General features: G+C 41.5%; 1 protein-coding gene across 1 annotated transcript in view; it reads right to left on the bottom strand.

Annotated features, from left to right (window-relative positions):
- Positions 1-16,190, bottom strand: part of LOC127474681 (uncharacterized) — a 141,500-nt gene that overhangs the window by 3,750 nt on the left and 121,560 nt on the right. The gene's annotated exons all lie outside the window — the stretch shown is intronic.

Below are 16,190 nucleotides of genomic sequence, written 5' to 3' on the forward strand. Positions count from 1 at the left end.
TCAGCCAACTGAGACCTTTGAAGAATGACCGCTTAAAACAGCTTATAACAGTCTTCATACTTTAATAGATTTGATTTTCCACATGGCTTCATTTTGTCTGGGTGGCTAACTGACACAATTTATAACTCTCTTCCTTTCCCAGGCCACTACAGTACACCATTCAGAAAAGCTTGCCTTAAAGCTTGCCTGCCTTATGCGACCAAACTTCCATTCATTAGTGTTTGAAACACCTCAGCTGTGAAGGGCTCCTAAATGCTACCATGTGTGACACTGCTGTGGAGGAGCAGCATCAAGGAAAAACACTGTGCTTTAATCACAGGCCACTGCTCACTGCAATCTTCTTTCATAAGGTTTTGACCTCCCCCCCACCTCACTACAAGAAAAGGCTGAAAAAAAAGCTGTAAATCCAGGGAACAAACATAACTATAAATGAATGGATGACAGCTTAAAAAATATAACCATAGCAGCATCAAGCCATGAGATTTCACACTGGTTTTGTTTAGTCTGCTTTGGGTTATGTGGGAAAAGTGAAAAGCATGAAGGAAATGCTCCCTCCTCTTCCTTCATGCCCCCACTCCTGCTAAAGCTTGGGCCTCAGATATTTAAGCCAGTAGGTTTATACCTCTTGACTAGGAACCAGGCTGTGACTCTGGGGTACTATCTTGAGCACCAGACACAAAGAAAGATGTAGCATGATCAAAGCCATGGACAGAGGAAAGAGAGTAAAATCAAGTGCCAGCTGCCCTATGACACTGAATTTTCAATTAATACTTAAATTCCAGAGGACACTGATCTATCACAAGATGAACAATTTCTTCCTCACAATAACTTTTGTCCAGTTGTAGCAGGTTATATTCGCAGTGCTGCAAAAAAAAAAAAGATCCCCAACTCACAAAATGATCAAGTGAATTTTACTCTGTCCCCGGTGGCATGGGGCTGGGGGGATCTGAGCTCCCACCCCATTGAATCCAGTAACTGTTACAAGATTTCAGTCAAGAATAAAAATCGTATCTTCAGGCACCTAACAGAGGGCTGATTTGGGCTGCATGTGGAGAGACAGTACAAAATATGTTGGTTTGAGCCTTGGTAATTCAGAACTTGGAATGATCATGGAAAACCCCAGCTTTGCCTCCAAGCCAAGTATTTCAGTTAAAAATTACAACTGTGGGTTCTGTGCTCTTAACATAATACAGGTAGACATGTTTTGATATTTGATGATGATCATATGCTTAATTTCTTACAGCACTGTGGTCAGCCCCTGAGCCTCTGATTATTGTTTCCTGGAAGGCAGCAACACACGTGTGGGTACAGAGCGGCAGCTCTCTTTGTTTTATGCTTGGCTTGTCAGGAGGCTACTGAAACCTGATGAACTCATTTTCCATGAAGGTAGACTTCCAATCACAGTGTAAGAAGGATGGGGGAGAGGCAAAGTATGTGGAAGGACATACTTCAAAGCCAAGCCAGGGTGGCCACAAGAGAACTCTTTTTAGTTAAAAAGCCATCCACTCTAGTGCTTTTTACTGTGAATCTCACAGTATTTTTTTTTCTTGTAGCCCCGCTGTAGTGACAAAGGAAATTAATGAGAAGCTCTTCCTTTATGCAATGTTCATGCAATGAAGGAAGAGTTGCTCTCATCTGCATACGTGCATGCAAATGTGTATACCTGTAGTACCTCGAAGAATGAGAAACAAAAAATTAAGATAACCCACCCAAATATTTAAATAATAAACTAATTATTAAAATATATTTGAGACTGGCAGATTTCAAATTCACATCAGTCTTGGGAAAGACTTTTTCATGAAGAAAAGCTGTCAAAGGGTTCAGATTGTTGTTCATTCCTTGCAAAAGTCTAAGATAGCTCAGTTACAGATGAGTGGTTTTAAACCAAACTATCATGTAAGTTTCTTGTCAAGACAACAGATGGAGACATGATTGCTGCTCTGAAGTGCTTACAGTTCAAACAAAGGGATAGTACCAATCAGACATATATGCATGGAGGGAGCCAAAGGAAGAGGTCAGTAGAGGAACTGAAAGAGAAAATACAAATGTATAAAGCAGGAAAAGAGAGGGATTTTTTGCACTTGTGAAAAACTGGTTGCGAATACCAGAAGGTTGTGCAGCTGTGATCCTCAACCCACTATCTAGCTCTACAGCACCCATACGCACACACACTTCCCAAAAGATGAAGGGGGCTAGGTGTTTTGAGAACTGTGCAACCTGTGGAAACTGAAAACCAGCTCTGTGCTGAGTCATTTCAGTAAAGTGCATTGCTTGGCAGTCAGGCACTGGGCACCTCAGGGGAAGGATGCTTTAGCATCAGAAGGCACCCCTAGGAACTTACAAGTCATCACAGATCCCCGTCAAGGTCAATGGCATAACCATGTATCATAGGGGGTCCCTGAGTCAAAAGTTGAAGGAGGAACTGGGGTGGGAGTCAAACACTTTGTAAATCCAGAAATACTTCTGATAAAGTTGAAGAGAAGGGAAAAAATTAGGAAGGAAAGCATGGTCATTAGACCAGACATCAGAAATCCAAGTCACTCAGTCAGAGCATGATAGCCATGCAGAACATAAATTCAGCAACACAAGAAGCTTCAGCCATGAAGCAAAGGTTTCAGGTTACATGGCAGCCTTAACTCAGGTTGTTCTCTCTTTTTAGTTGCATTCACTGTAGCATGGTGACATGTTAATTGAGCATAAGTCAACCCAATTTTGCCTTGAAGGGCTACTCCCCTGTTTTTTTGTTTTCTGCTGCAGCAAACTAGCAAGAGGCTGGGCTAGCAGACTGCAAAGAGAAACCTGAGAAAGCTACAAACCATGTCGAATCCAGCTAACAGGGCTGGATGGCCATGGCCATAGCCATGAAGAGCTCAGGGTGAATAGGATTAACACCTAAAGGGCAGGGTAAATACTCACATGCATAGCTCAGGCTTTATTCTTGCTTCTAAGACAATATCTCAGGTGACTTCCTATGCATCTGTGTATACATCCCCATACAAGTATCCTCAGAGACTGATTGACACAAAGACCTGCCACAGAAGCAGTTTTACTTGGCACATACTGTCCTTGGTCATCCAAGGGTGCCATGCATGGGTATGTTTATCCTGAGTTGCTACAGGTCATAGCATGATATTGTATGACAAACTGCAAGCTAGCACCCTGAGCTGTTTCCACCCTTAACTGCTATAATTGCCCTGTCAAACAGGGATGATAGGGAGCTGGTGTTTCTCCCAAAACAGAGCTGCAAGGCAGCTTTCTTCAAAGCTCCTATGTGCACAAATGTTTAACTGGTCTTTTCTTGAGTGGTATCACTGGCAAGGGGCTGGCAAATGAGGACACTAGCCTGGACCCTCAACTCTCACATATGTTGGACTCCAGCAGGAGGGAAAGGACATATGTTTTGCAATGACTCACAGAAGGTATCTGCCCTCAGAAGGGCTACTCTGTGGGGGACTGGTACCACTGTTGTTAGCCCTGATTTAACAGTGGTGAAGGTAACAAAAAGAACCAGGAGGCAGAACAGCAGGCTTCAGTTACGAGTACCTATTTGGGCTTGCCCAACACACAATTTTAAAATATGACAACCTTGGTGGCATCTGGTTGCCTGATTATAGGAGCCTGAGGCTGTTTTAGATGCCCTGGATATCTCATCTGGTAACCAGCAGATAAGCCAGAAAGGTGCTGGTCTCCTGTGCCATGCCCACCTGCTCTGTGTGGCTGCCTGTGATCCCTGCAGACACTCAGTGGGCACAGAACAACTGTGTTAAGATTTGTGGATCCATGAACCCTCTCCAGAGCTAATAAGTTCCATCTCTGCTTTATAAGTTTCTCCACTGTGGAAAAACAAAATGGTGTATACTGCAGAAATATGCAAAGTGACAACCACTAGCACATGCACTTCACAGGTTCCTGGGGTACACTGAGAAGAGTGTGGCCGGTAGGTCGAGGGAGGTGATCCTCTCCCTCTACTTGGCCCTAGTGAAGCCACATCTGGAGTGCCGTGTCCAGTTCTGGGCTCCTCGGTACAAGAAAGAAAAGGAGCTACTGGAGACGGTCAAGCAGAGGGGAAGAAAGATAATTAAGGAACTGGAGCGTGTCTCTTATGAGGAGAGACTGAGGGAACGGGTCCTGTTTATTCTACAGAACAGAAGACTGAGAGGGCATCTCATTAATGCATATAAATATCTCAAAGGCAGGTGTTGAGAAGACGGTGTCAGGCTCTTTTTGGTAGTGCCCAGCAACAGGACGAGGAGCACTTGCCATAAACTAAAATACAAGAAGTTTCACCTCAACATAAGAAGAACTTCTTTACTGTGAGAGTGGCAGGGCACTGGAACAGGCTGCCAAGGGAGGTCATGGAGTCTTCCTCTCTGGAGACATTCAAAACCCACCCAGTTGCATTCCTATGTAACCTGCTCTAGGTGACTCTGCCTTGGTAGGGGGTTGGACCAGATGATCTCCAGAGGTCCCTTCCAACCCTAACAATTCTGTGATTCTGTGATTCATTCCTAAAGCTCAGAAGTGGCACCATCTAGAACAAAGCTGTGCCACAAATGATTGTATTTAAACTTCAGCACCTTTTCAGGTCAAAGTCACGGCCTGACACCAAGATCTCCATTTGGTGATCCACATTTTGTTGGTGCAGGCTATTTTTCTGGAAGTACAAGCAGCCAGTAGCATCCTAGTGACCTCAAGAACAGATATACTTAGTTTGGTCTTTGTATGTCCTCTGCATTCCTTTTTCTGCTGGACTCGCACAAAGTGGTTACAACAAAACCTGACGAAGAGACAATTACTGGTGTTTGAGAGAAGTATTCCCCAACCTGCAGAAGGGTAACTGGTATTTTTGTAAAAATGTTTGCTCTGTTCTAATACCCTGGGGCAAAGCTTTAAGAATAATTGTCTTTACCCCATGAAACTCACTGGCAATTCAGCTGCAATTCAGTTTTTTCACCTTTTGCTCATGAATTTCCAAACTGCAGATTTAAAAATTAGAACCCATTTTGTGAAACGAACTTCAGGATCATCATAATGCTGCATATGGAGCCTCTGAATTTGTCAGAGCTTTTATTTTATAATGAAGTATTAGCTACTGGCACAGATTTTGCTCGCTGCTTTCTAAGCCCAAGAGGGTAAGCTTGAATAGATACGTCAAAAAGAACTGCTGACAAGAGCAACTTGCAAACTGTGGACCATTGTCTGCTGTTAACTGCTCTGAAATCCACTGGCATGCAAGCTAGTATTTTCAGAGAAGACCCTGAAATACAGGGATAGGAACAGATGGCTTCTATAGCAAATGCAGGGGCCCGGACTCTGCCCAGCTGAGACACAGTGCCGTCCCGACGGCTCCACAGCCAATGCACCAAACTGCTGTAGAAATTCTTACAGCACAAACAGACACTGAGTGCTGTTTCCTTTGCATGAAGCTTAGGGTGGGATCTGCTGCTTTGAGCTACTGTACTCTCTGCAAAGCACAACAGAGAGCTCAGTGACAGTATCACTCAGCAGTAAGGCAAAGTTGAATTCCAGAAGCTGAATTCGGAGCTCAAATTGTTGCAGATATACTTCACATATCACAACGTATGCATTTATTAAGGCAAAAGAGATCATCATGACCATATACAGAAAAGGCCACACAACTCTTCTTACTGCTGGATTAAAACACAATTTTAAGGAAATTATGTCAATACAGAAACTCTGCATTCAAACACATATAAGTAAACCAGCCCACAAGCAAGCAATTTCTGTGCACTGCAAGTGCTAGTATGGTAGAAGGAGCACAAATTCTTTAGCTTGGTGGGTAACAAAACAGTTAAAAACTCTGCTCAGGGTATCTGAGATACCCTGCCCTCTCTCAGCACTGTTTCTGCAGTCATAGACTAAGGCATTGGACAGCCCACGGGATAGTGAGCAGGCAGGTCCCCTTGAGGAAGTAAAACTTTTAGTACTTAAATGACACAATATAAACAGAGAGACAAACAGAGAGATGGCAGATGGTGGGGCAGTTTTGGGTTGAGATTTAGGGACTGCAAACCAATATTCTTGCTTTAAATGTTTAACTTCCTATGGACCTAGCGTCTAATGACCCACTTTGTCACAGATTTGATCATAGCATGAGTTCAATATTTAGATACCGGCAAGCAGCTGCTGCTTAACTTTACTGAAGCCCAAATGCTTTTTGGTGGGCATGTTTAGAGCTGCCTAATGCTCTTAGGAGCAGTCTAAGGGATAGCAACTGTCTTTAAGGTCATTTTGACTTAGCAATTTCCTCAAAGTTTTCACACTCAAGAAGGCAATCCATAACAGACAGCAAAAATAAGAGTGTGCATGAATGCAATAGCACTGGTTTGGATTCACATGTAGACTTATTTTGAAATCCCCACGCTCTCATTTGAAGTAGATACTTCAAGCTGGGTTTTCTCTCTTCTAGGAGGAAGCCTCCTCACTAAACTGTTGTGTATAGAGGACGCATTTTCTTCTGTTGAAGACATTCCACTTTTATATAATCTGTTAAAGACAGAAAGGGAGTAGAGGGAATAAAGCAAAAAACTGATGCTGTCCTGCAGGTGACCAGCATGTGGTTTTTGAGCTGCATAGTTAGTAAGCAAATTAAGTGTGTCCTCTCCTTTTACTGCTGGAATAGCACTGCTTGACTAGCAAAAAGACTGCTCATGGGGATTACTGGATAATCCACATCCCCAGCTGTTGGAGGAAGTGAAGTAGCTGAGGCAGACAGACTGACGTTGCTGGGGCTGTGCTGGGATTCAGCTGGTTCAGGTCAGAGAGAGTTACCATCCTTGCACGTTTAGAAACCACTCCTACAGATCCCCTTCCTCTTCTGGAAGAAGTGTCTCACCAGGCTTGGCCAAGTTTTGGTCCTTAAGCAACAGGTTCAGGTAACTGGAGGGGACCAGGACACTGTGCAGGAGGATTCTCACAGGACAGGACAGGACAGAACAGGACACGACAGGACAGAACACTCCTCTTTAAGTCAGAACAGTTTATTTTAAATATAGATTCAAGTATCTTCTTTCTGTTAGGTTAAGGGGAAATAAAAAATTTCTCTATCTCCTAGCTTATCTCCCACTAGGAGAACTGTTTGATATAATGGAGTGATAATGAGTCTCTCTGGTTACTTTGATAGAAAGGGCTTATCTAACACAGGATTTTTAAATCCAGGAGGGCTTACACTGAGAACTTCCAGAAACAGGAATTAGGCTGCCTGACATTTAGATATCCTAAAAATTACCTACCTTGGGTTCTGCCTCTCTGCTTCTCTTACAGATGGGCTTGAATGAACCTCAGCTTCAGGTGTCCATATTTGCCATGGATTTTAGAGCAACCCTGAAGTTAATTCAGCAAAGAAGTTTCTGCAAGGCAGCAGGTCGCTCAGCACCAAAGCTTGTGCGGCTGAAGCCTTGAAATTGAGACTCAGCTGTCTAAATTACGTCAGGCCAGATTTCTTAAACGCGTTTTGGCATCTGAGTAGAGCAAGTGCCTTTTTGACCTAAGCAGGTCAAAACACTTTGAAAAAAATCTGTTCCCCATGTGATTAAAAGGAGACTGAAAATCTCCAGCAAAATCTCAGTACTGGTCAGAAGAATTTTGCAGGAAACACCATTTAAAGTCTGCACAGGCCTAAAGAGAAAATGGTGCTTGAAGCAATTGCAAGTGCTATGCTAACACTGACAGAGACGTATTTTGTCTTGGAGAGCTTCAACCCTACAAGATATAAACAGTTCTGGTGGGAAGGAAATAAAATATTAAGAAAAAGAAGACAGTGGTGCTATTAGAAACATATACAACTGAGCTGGACTAACCCCAACTTTGAGAAGCTGCTCTTAAAACCTCTTGTGGAGGCTTAAACTGTAGTGGTAAACTGCTCTGCATTCACAGCCAAAATCCGGACTGAAGCATAAGGCAAGCAGAGGCTCTAATAATAGTCTCTAACCACTAATATGTATAGTCCATAATTAGATGAAAGAGCAAAAGACGACGGATGCCAACCTTTAAAAATTCTTAGACTTGTCTAGTTCACTGAAATGCTGTGGGTGACTGCGTTAGCTCTGCTTTCTTGTGGCACTGAAGATGGAAAAGCCCAAAAGGATACTGGAGCCCCTACAGGTAAACCTGTAGGAGTCTGCCTTCCCCCTGAGCCTTTGAGGTACTCAAAACAGCACCAGTTTCTGTGCATATTTTATGCTGAATGACAGAGGAAAGACTACAGCAAAGGTCTCCCAGAATGGAGTAGGGAAACACTAGTAGAGGCTTTGAAACTGAGGTCAAACCCACATCATTTAGGTTCTGCCCCCTCCCCAAATTTAGAACATGAAAAGAAAAATAAAATAAGGCCTGTTCGATTTTGATTCTGCTTTTCTTCTCCCTCTAAAATCGACCACTTGTTACAGACAGGAAGCAACTGCCAAAAGTTATTCGCCTCCAATCCTTTATCACTTAAAAAAGCATTGTGGCTCTGCCCACGGAGCCACTGGCAACAGCAGTTTGGGAGCAGCTATCTATCTGCAATTATAAATAATAAAATAAAGCGTCTTCCCTTTTGAATCCCAGCTGAGAGATTTTGTCAAGTGATCAAACTTGTCTGAACCTTGGAGCAGCAGCTTTGAAGTAATAAGAAAGAGATTGAAAACTTGCAGCCAAGAGCCGCACACACCTCATTAGGGTCCAGACATGCGGGAAGACCGAGCAGCAGCCACCGGGTCCAGTCCCAAGTACCCACTGGAAAGGGGCTGTGGGAAGGGGAGATAAAAGCGCCTTTCACACTGGAAGCGCAACGGTGACATTTTTATGAACGCCAGCCCTGAGGCTGAGCGGCCCGTGCCATGCTGCCACCCACCAGGGCAGCCCTCAGCAGGGCAGGGCACGGGGCTCTGCTACCACTACCATCATTGCTCTTCCTCTCCCCTGGCTTTTCCTTTCTTTTTTGTTTCTGAAGGAGAGATTTGAATGTACAGGGCTCTACTTTGCCAGGGCCGTTCTCAGAAAAGCCCTCCAAAATGAGAAACATATTTCTGAAAGACAGCAAGCTCTACTGAGCTGATTCAGTACAGTTCACATGAGACTTTCTGGTGTAATTCAGAAAATGATTTTTTTTCTTAAAAAAAGTGCAAACCAAAACAAAAACAATAAAGCTTAACAGACTTGTTAAATGCTTTTAAAAATATCTGAAGAGTTTAATCATGGATCTTGCCACACAGACACTGGCAAGGCTGTGTGCTTCCAGCAACGCAGAGTATTTAACTTTGAGAGCTGAAGTTCTGGGTTTAATTTTCAGTTTCAGACTAAACAGCAGGTCTGCAGCAAAAGGCAGGCGACAGCTCCTGAACACAATGGGCAATGGAAATGCTTCTCTTGCAAACTTTACTGATTGTGTAACCATGGAGCACCTCTTTGTGCAGACGAAAGCGCAAAATCAGAGAGGTTTGTGTTGGTTTTAATAAACTCCCCCACCCCTTCTCTTTTTTTACTGCAAAGAATTCAGTTGCTATTTTATTATGTAATGCTGCAGGCTAAAAATATAACCCTAATTTAAGCCACCCTGCCAATAAATCTACAAATACCAGGTAATCAAAAAAGGGTAGCTATGGTTTAATGACATACTTTTCTTGTCATCTTAATATCGTCAACTGCAAAAGCCTTTAGAGTGATGCATTTAAAGGTTTTCTCCAACTTCTTGAATATCTCTACACAATCTGGCAGAAAGGGTGAGAAAGTTTGGTCCCTTCTCAGCATAGAGCAACAACCCAACTTTTCGAGCTTGATCTACACAGTGTCCTGCTACCACAGGACAAAGCTTTTTCTTTCTCTAGGCAAGACAGCCTGATTCAAAGTGAGTGAAGCTGTCCAACTTAACAGATAGTGATTATTTCATTTTGATTATAGAACCTTTTATGGGAATTTCTTTTCCAGTTGATCACATCTATATTCTATAATCAAATCAGAGAAGGTATCCTGGTGAAAAAGTGCATTCAAAACATGTTTTCTTTTAGGATCAACACAGATTTACTGTAATTTATACCTCAATGCTAATATATTCTCCTCTTTCTAAACATAAAAAAATACTAATACAAATTACAGTTAATGCCTCACTATATAACAGAGCTCTCAGGAGACTATTAAAGCAATGTGTGAGTCCCCTAACTTATTTTAACTGTGTCTTTGTTGTTCTGATTTCAGTTTCCAGAATTTACCTCAAAATAAGCATGGGAATCAGGGAAGGGGAAGGGGTAGAAACCATTCACTGCCCTGAATCTGATATCTCCTCAGTCCTAGAGCTCACATGTTCCTCCTTCCTTCCTTCCAGATTCAAGTCTGGTTTCAATGGAGCTCTCATTTTTCTTCCCACTAATCCTGCCGTGAGATCAACCACTGGTAACTCTGTGAGAAATTAAATACCAGGATGTGGGAAATCTGAGATCTGAATTCAGGCAGAATGCGGGTGATTTTTTTTTATTTCTCTCTTTCTCTTTTCCCATGGTTGCTGTGTGTCAAATAACTATTCAAACCTGAGATCAGAGATCAGCCCTGAACAATGTGACTGACAAAACAGAGGCAAAGCAAGATGTACACTGGCAATATTATATCCTTTTCTAATATATGCAGCAGTCATTTCTAAAGTGAGATTTCAGCCAACATTTTCTGAAAACATTCTAGCACTTCCAGAAACGTCTAACAGTGAGATCAGTAGCAGAACTTCATCATGGTGATGCTCACCGTCTGCTGGAGCAGACTTCATAAAGAATTTAACATTTCTTGCATTGGGATCCCAATGAAAAAGGATCCATGAGATATGGATTAGCACTATGACGATGCGAGTGCTACAATGCCCAACAGTCAGGCAGTGGTTTTGAATAGCTTTTCTCCTTCCTCAGTCAGGGAAAGGAGACTGAGGTCTATTATTTAGGTCCTATAATGATGAACTCAAAACGTTTACAAACTGCCCAAAGGTTTAGATCCTTCATGCACTGCTCATGTCTGAAAACCACCTATGTATTTCTGTAGCCTTCAATGTGAAGTACCTAGGAGAATAATTCTCACTGCGTGGTCTCCTATGAGGCTGTGACACTCCTATACTTCTTATTCTGCCTATAAAGACAGCAGCCCCATGACTACAATATCCAGTGAGCAATCTATGACCTGAACAGCTCCCCAAAGAGCAGTCAGACTATCACAGCCTGTGCTTGCCATCTGTGTTGCTTCACTCCATTACAGCAGTAAGGAACAGTACAGTGAGAGCACCAACAGAAGTGACATGGGATAGAAGCTCCACCAGGAAAAAGATTTTAAAGTGTCTGTCGTGATTTTGTTTCACACTGACTATAAATCCTTCACCTGAGTGGTCCTCTCTAGACTGCAACGGAGGAGGCATGCTCATAGCTTCAGCCTATCCCCCCAGCCTTAATGTTTGGCACACGTGTCACAAGCTGACACAGGCTGATCAAGGAGGCCAGATGTCACCATGGGGTAGCATGGCAACACTGATTTCAAGGAACTAAATTCATCAAATTCCACAAATGCCCTACAGAGAATTGACAGAGTAGCTGTGAAATGCTTCTTGTTTTTCTATTCCAAGACTGTTATTCTGGACAACAAGTAGACCTTATAAAATTCCCCAGATGCCAGGGAAACCCCAAAATAAAATAAGATATTGTCTTCTTATTACTTCCTTCCGAAACATGTTTAAATATGTATATCAGTTAATAAGAGCTCAGTATACTACTCTTTTCCCTAGTCAAACTTTCATAGTGCTGGTATGCAAATACTGTAACTTTCTTAGCAAATTATTTAACAAACAAAAACCTATTTTCGTTGGTCTTAACTTTGATTTTCTTTGTATTTATCTTATTACATATGCACCTCAGCATACCTCATTTTTAACACACAATTTGCAACAGAATTTATACGGCCCTGAAATGGAATGGCAAAGATGGAGCAATTTTCAAGAGTGGTTACACAGGAGGTTTGTTTCCCTTGTTTTTCGGTGCAGCAATGAGCAAGGATACAGCCCTTGAGTATCTGTTAATAATATTTAAGTCAGGAAATATGGCATCTTTCAGTGACTTCAGCTGGATGTGGAGGAGAAAAAACGATGCTGACTGTTAAAAATGCAGAGCCTTTATGAAAAGCTCAGGAACCAAGCTCTCAGCAAAGAGCACTTTCTTCCTGCGCAGCCTTCTCACGCACCTCATCTTTACTAATTAGCATTTTGATTATTTTTGTTCCTATAAGTCTGCAGACTGATCATTCTGGTATTTTCAACTTTCTGTATATCACTCTGTAAATACCTTAAAAGAATCCAGATTTTCAGAGGATAGCCAAGTGCTGCTGAGAATCTTGTATGTCTGTGAAGCAAGATACCCAAGAGTTAGCAGCACTGACTCTTGCTACTCTTGAAATCTCTGCCAAAATATGTAGTATGTGTATGCAAAAATAGCACTGTTCAATTTACACTTGACTGACATTTTTTAAACACTGCTCAGCCATGTTCTTCAATGGTGCTTCCCAAGAACAAACCACAACCCCTTCTCTTCTGGCTATTATTAGTGAGACTTCAGTTCATGTCAAATCACAGCCAAGTTCTGAACCGAATGGAGTACTTGCATAAACACCTTGCATAGCCACAGCCATGGGGTCAAACACAAAGCCACCCTGTCCATACACATCACCTGCCCATCTTGGGCTCCTTCCACAAGCAAGGAGGGGGGAGGGAAGAGGTGGGGAGAAGGTGAAGAGGAGCCTTGCTGGCTTAGGGAAGTGTTTTAGTTTACCCCTTCCTCCTCTAGCATTCTACCACCAAATTTTTATGAAGGTGATTTTTATAAAATTGACTTTTTGGTAATGATCCTATGGCTACAGTGTTCATTGCGTGACACTGTACTTGGTGGCAAACTCTTTGTCATCCCAGAACTGAGAGGTCACTGTGTACCTACCCACTATTAATAAACTACTAAAATCCAAAAAAATTTGCCTTATAGAGCAGCAATCTACCTCTTCAGATCACTGCATGTATTTCCAACTTTAAAAGTGACTGAATATCTGAATATATTCCTGTTCTGAAGGGTATTATTTCCCTTTTCTTCCTTTTCTTCTGGTTTTATAGTATCTCAATTTTTAAAATTTATTTACAGCCAAATTTCTGGATGCAGCCATCTCTAAAATGTTACTCTATCATAGCTATGTAATAAATGACAATCATAAATACTTACAGCCTTGGGTACATGAGTCATACAATGATTTGCGTATTTAGGCATAGCCTCATTGAATTACATTATTCATAGTCTATTCAGAAGTTATGTCATATAAATAAGAAAATATTTGCTGTCAGAAGTATGTGACATCCCTTTCTAGGCCTCATTCTTTAGCCCAGGTTAGTGCTCCATCTGTTCATAGAACTTGTAATTGCATCTTCTATATTTTCCCCCAGATTCTTTTTTGTTTTATTCCAAAAACCTGCTCTTTTTTTTTAAAGACATCAGACAAATTATTCAGTCTTTTCCTGTCATAATAAACTGATTATAAAAAAAGAAGACTGAGTATGTCTTCCTTTTGAAGTCACATCATGCAGTTGCCACCATTTTGCCTTGAAAAGAGAAAGAAGGCAAGGATGTAAAGCCCAGTACACTCCATGAGATTCCATTTACTGCATCCATGAAGAAAGCAAGAGGCTTTTCTGATTTCCCATGCTCCACAACATACACTTGCTCAGCCTGTGTTCACATGGTACCAAGAACCTCCAGTACATATAAGATGGCCCCTAGTGCTACCTTGGGGAAAACATTCAATATTTGCTTAAAAAAAAAAAGGCAGTAATGAAAGAATGGTAACTTTCAGAGGATGTTCTGGAATGGCCTATATAACACATATGCACTTATCTTATGCTAAAGTACAAAATTCCATGTACTATTGGAAAAGAAATTTTACCCCTCTGGGATCTGAATTTCAGGAGTTCCCCTGGGAACTTTCTGACTCTCCATATCAGTAGATACAAAAAAAGTCCACAACACACAACACAGCTTGCTGGATGCAGTGGGAAGGGCGATGAAACCCCAGGGCACTAGGTCAATTTCCAGGGCAGAGGTTTTTCAATATTTCTACAGTCAAGGCTCAGTGGAGTGAGGCTGCAGTATTCCTGGCTTGGCAGGACACAGGATGGCCTTGGACAGTGGCACTCACTCTCTTGGATGTGTATGTGCACCTTGCTTGGGTGCAAGGGATTTACCATCCTGTCAGTGACACTGGAAGCTTCTTTTCAATCTATGGAAGTGGGTCTCTTGAGTATTTCTACCACATATCTGTCTGAGATTTCCCAGAAGGGAAAAGGCTAAATTCACATGTGGTGGCTAGCACGTAACAGAACGCCTGAAGCTTGTCCAAGTGCAGATTTATTGCATGGCAAAGAGAGGGGATGAAGCATTTGAACCCTAGGCCTACTGGTTAGGGTATCCCAGCACACTGGACCTGCTACACAACCATCATGGGTCCCAGGCTCAGCTCTGCTCACAAAGTCTGTGACTTTTGGGTTGCATATGAATGTGCGAATCACGGATGTAGCTCCTGGGCTGCAGAGTCTGTCTGATGCTTTCAGCATTTACTGTGTCCTACATTGAGTAGACATACGTGATGGGTGCAATTTGAGGTGTATATATATTATGACTAATTAACATGCATAACTTTATTGATACCAAGATTGAGAAATGAGTAGCAGGAAAAAATATAGCAAATCTGCATCTTCTTTCCTATACAAAATAACACTTTTAAATGTTTATTCTTGTTGGGATTTGATTTTTTTTGATGTTGTTTTAAAAGCATCTACTACATTTTGCATTAGGTAGAAAAGTATACTTTATGTGTTCTTTTGGTGTACACTTTTTTGTGCACGCTTTTCTACGTATACTTTATGTGTAATTTTCTGACTGATAGAATCTTTTTTCTGATCTATACACTGTCCTGCTGACCTGGTATGCTGTCTTTTGGAATCAGATATTAAGGATCTGTGAGGATCTGAGATTTTAATAGATCTCCGAAAGAGATTATAAGATTTTCAAAGGGCTGTTCTACATGCACAGTATTTCTTCTTTACAGAAATGATAAAAATAAAACATATCTTGTTTCCAGAAAACTTTGATAGCTTCAATTATGTTTCCATAAAAATATCTATTTCCTTTGTATTACTTAAGAGTGCAACTCCCCCACAGAGCCGAGTCTACAGCTGCTACAAATTGCCTAAAAATGAGGAAATGGAGAAATTTCTACTTGGATTGTTTATTTTCACACCTTGATAAGAATATTACTACATCTTGATTGTAAAATCTGGCTCTACGTTCTTTGGGGTCAGGGAAGATTTCAAAGAATCTTGTTTTGAGATTTAGGCAAATATTTATGTGAAAGTGCTAAACCTACCAATGTCATGCAGTCTGTCTGGCTATTTTTTCTTCATTTACTCAAGTAAGTGTGAGAGTATGCATCAGTGATCACCACAAAGATGTGTGTAGACCATAGTATTCAAAGGTTTGTATTAATTATATAGGTGTGTAGATTTCCAGTGGATTTTACTGGTACTATTTACTGTCTGTGTGGTGGTAAATTCTGAGAGCTCCAGGAATGTTTTAAAGATATTGCAAAACTTTATACAGGTATCTGTATGGTCCCAAACTGGACAGCAGATATCCATAAAGAGATTTAGAACCCTGCATGATGCTTAAAATCTGGGAAATGGTTATAGGAACAGAGCTGTTTTTCATAAAATGAGAATTTTATCTGGTCCTACTGCTTCTGTATTTTAAAAAATTACACAAGCCCAAGAGATATAGATGCTAGCAGCAACAACAAGAGTAATGGTGATGTACACTAACGCTCATGGAAATCTTTGAGAATACATCTACAATTCAAAGCACATGAGAGCACTTGGGATGAATCCTGATCAAGAGTTTCTGCCACTTGTACCAAGGGAGGCTTACTATCACACAGTAGTTCTTGACTGTAACCTCTTACAGTCCCCAATGATGAAGACAGGATACATTCCTAACTTAATCCAGACTGCCACATGGTAAAGCCATCTGGGAGGATATTTTGAAGGAAACAGATGGAAAAGGAAGAGGTTGCTCTGAATGTAGTATAAGATTTACATTATCCTCCATGAACTTCCATGTAGTCCCCGTGTTTACACAATTTAT

This window comes from Manacus candei, unplaced genomic scaffold, assembly GCF_025592945.1.
Source record: "Manacus candei isolate 608988 ecotype Guabito, Panama unplaced genomic scaffold, ASM2559294v1 h1tg000043l, whole genome shotgun sequence".
Lineage (NCBI taxonomy): Eukaryota > Metazoa > Chordata > Aves > Passeriformes > Pipridae > Manacus > Manacus candei.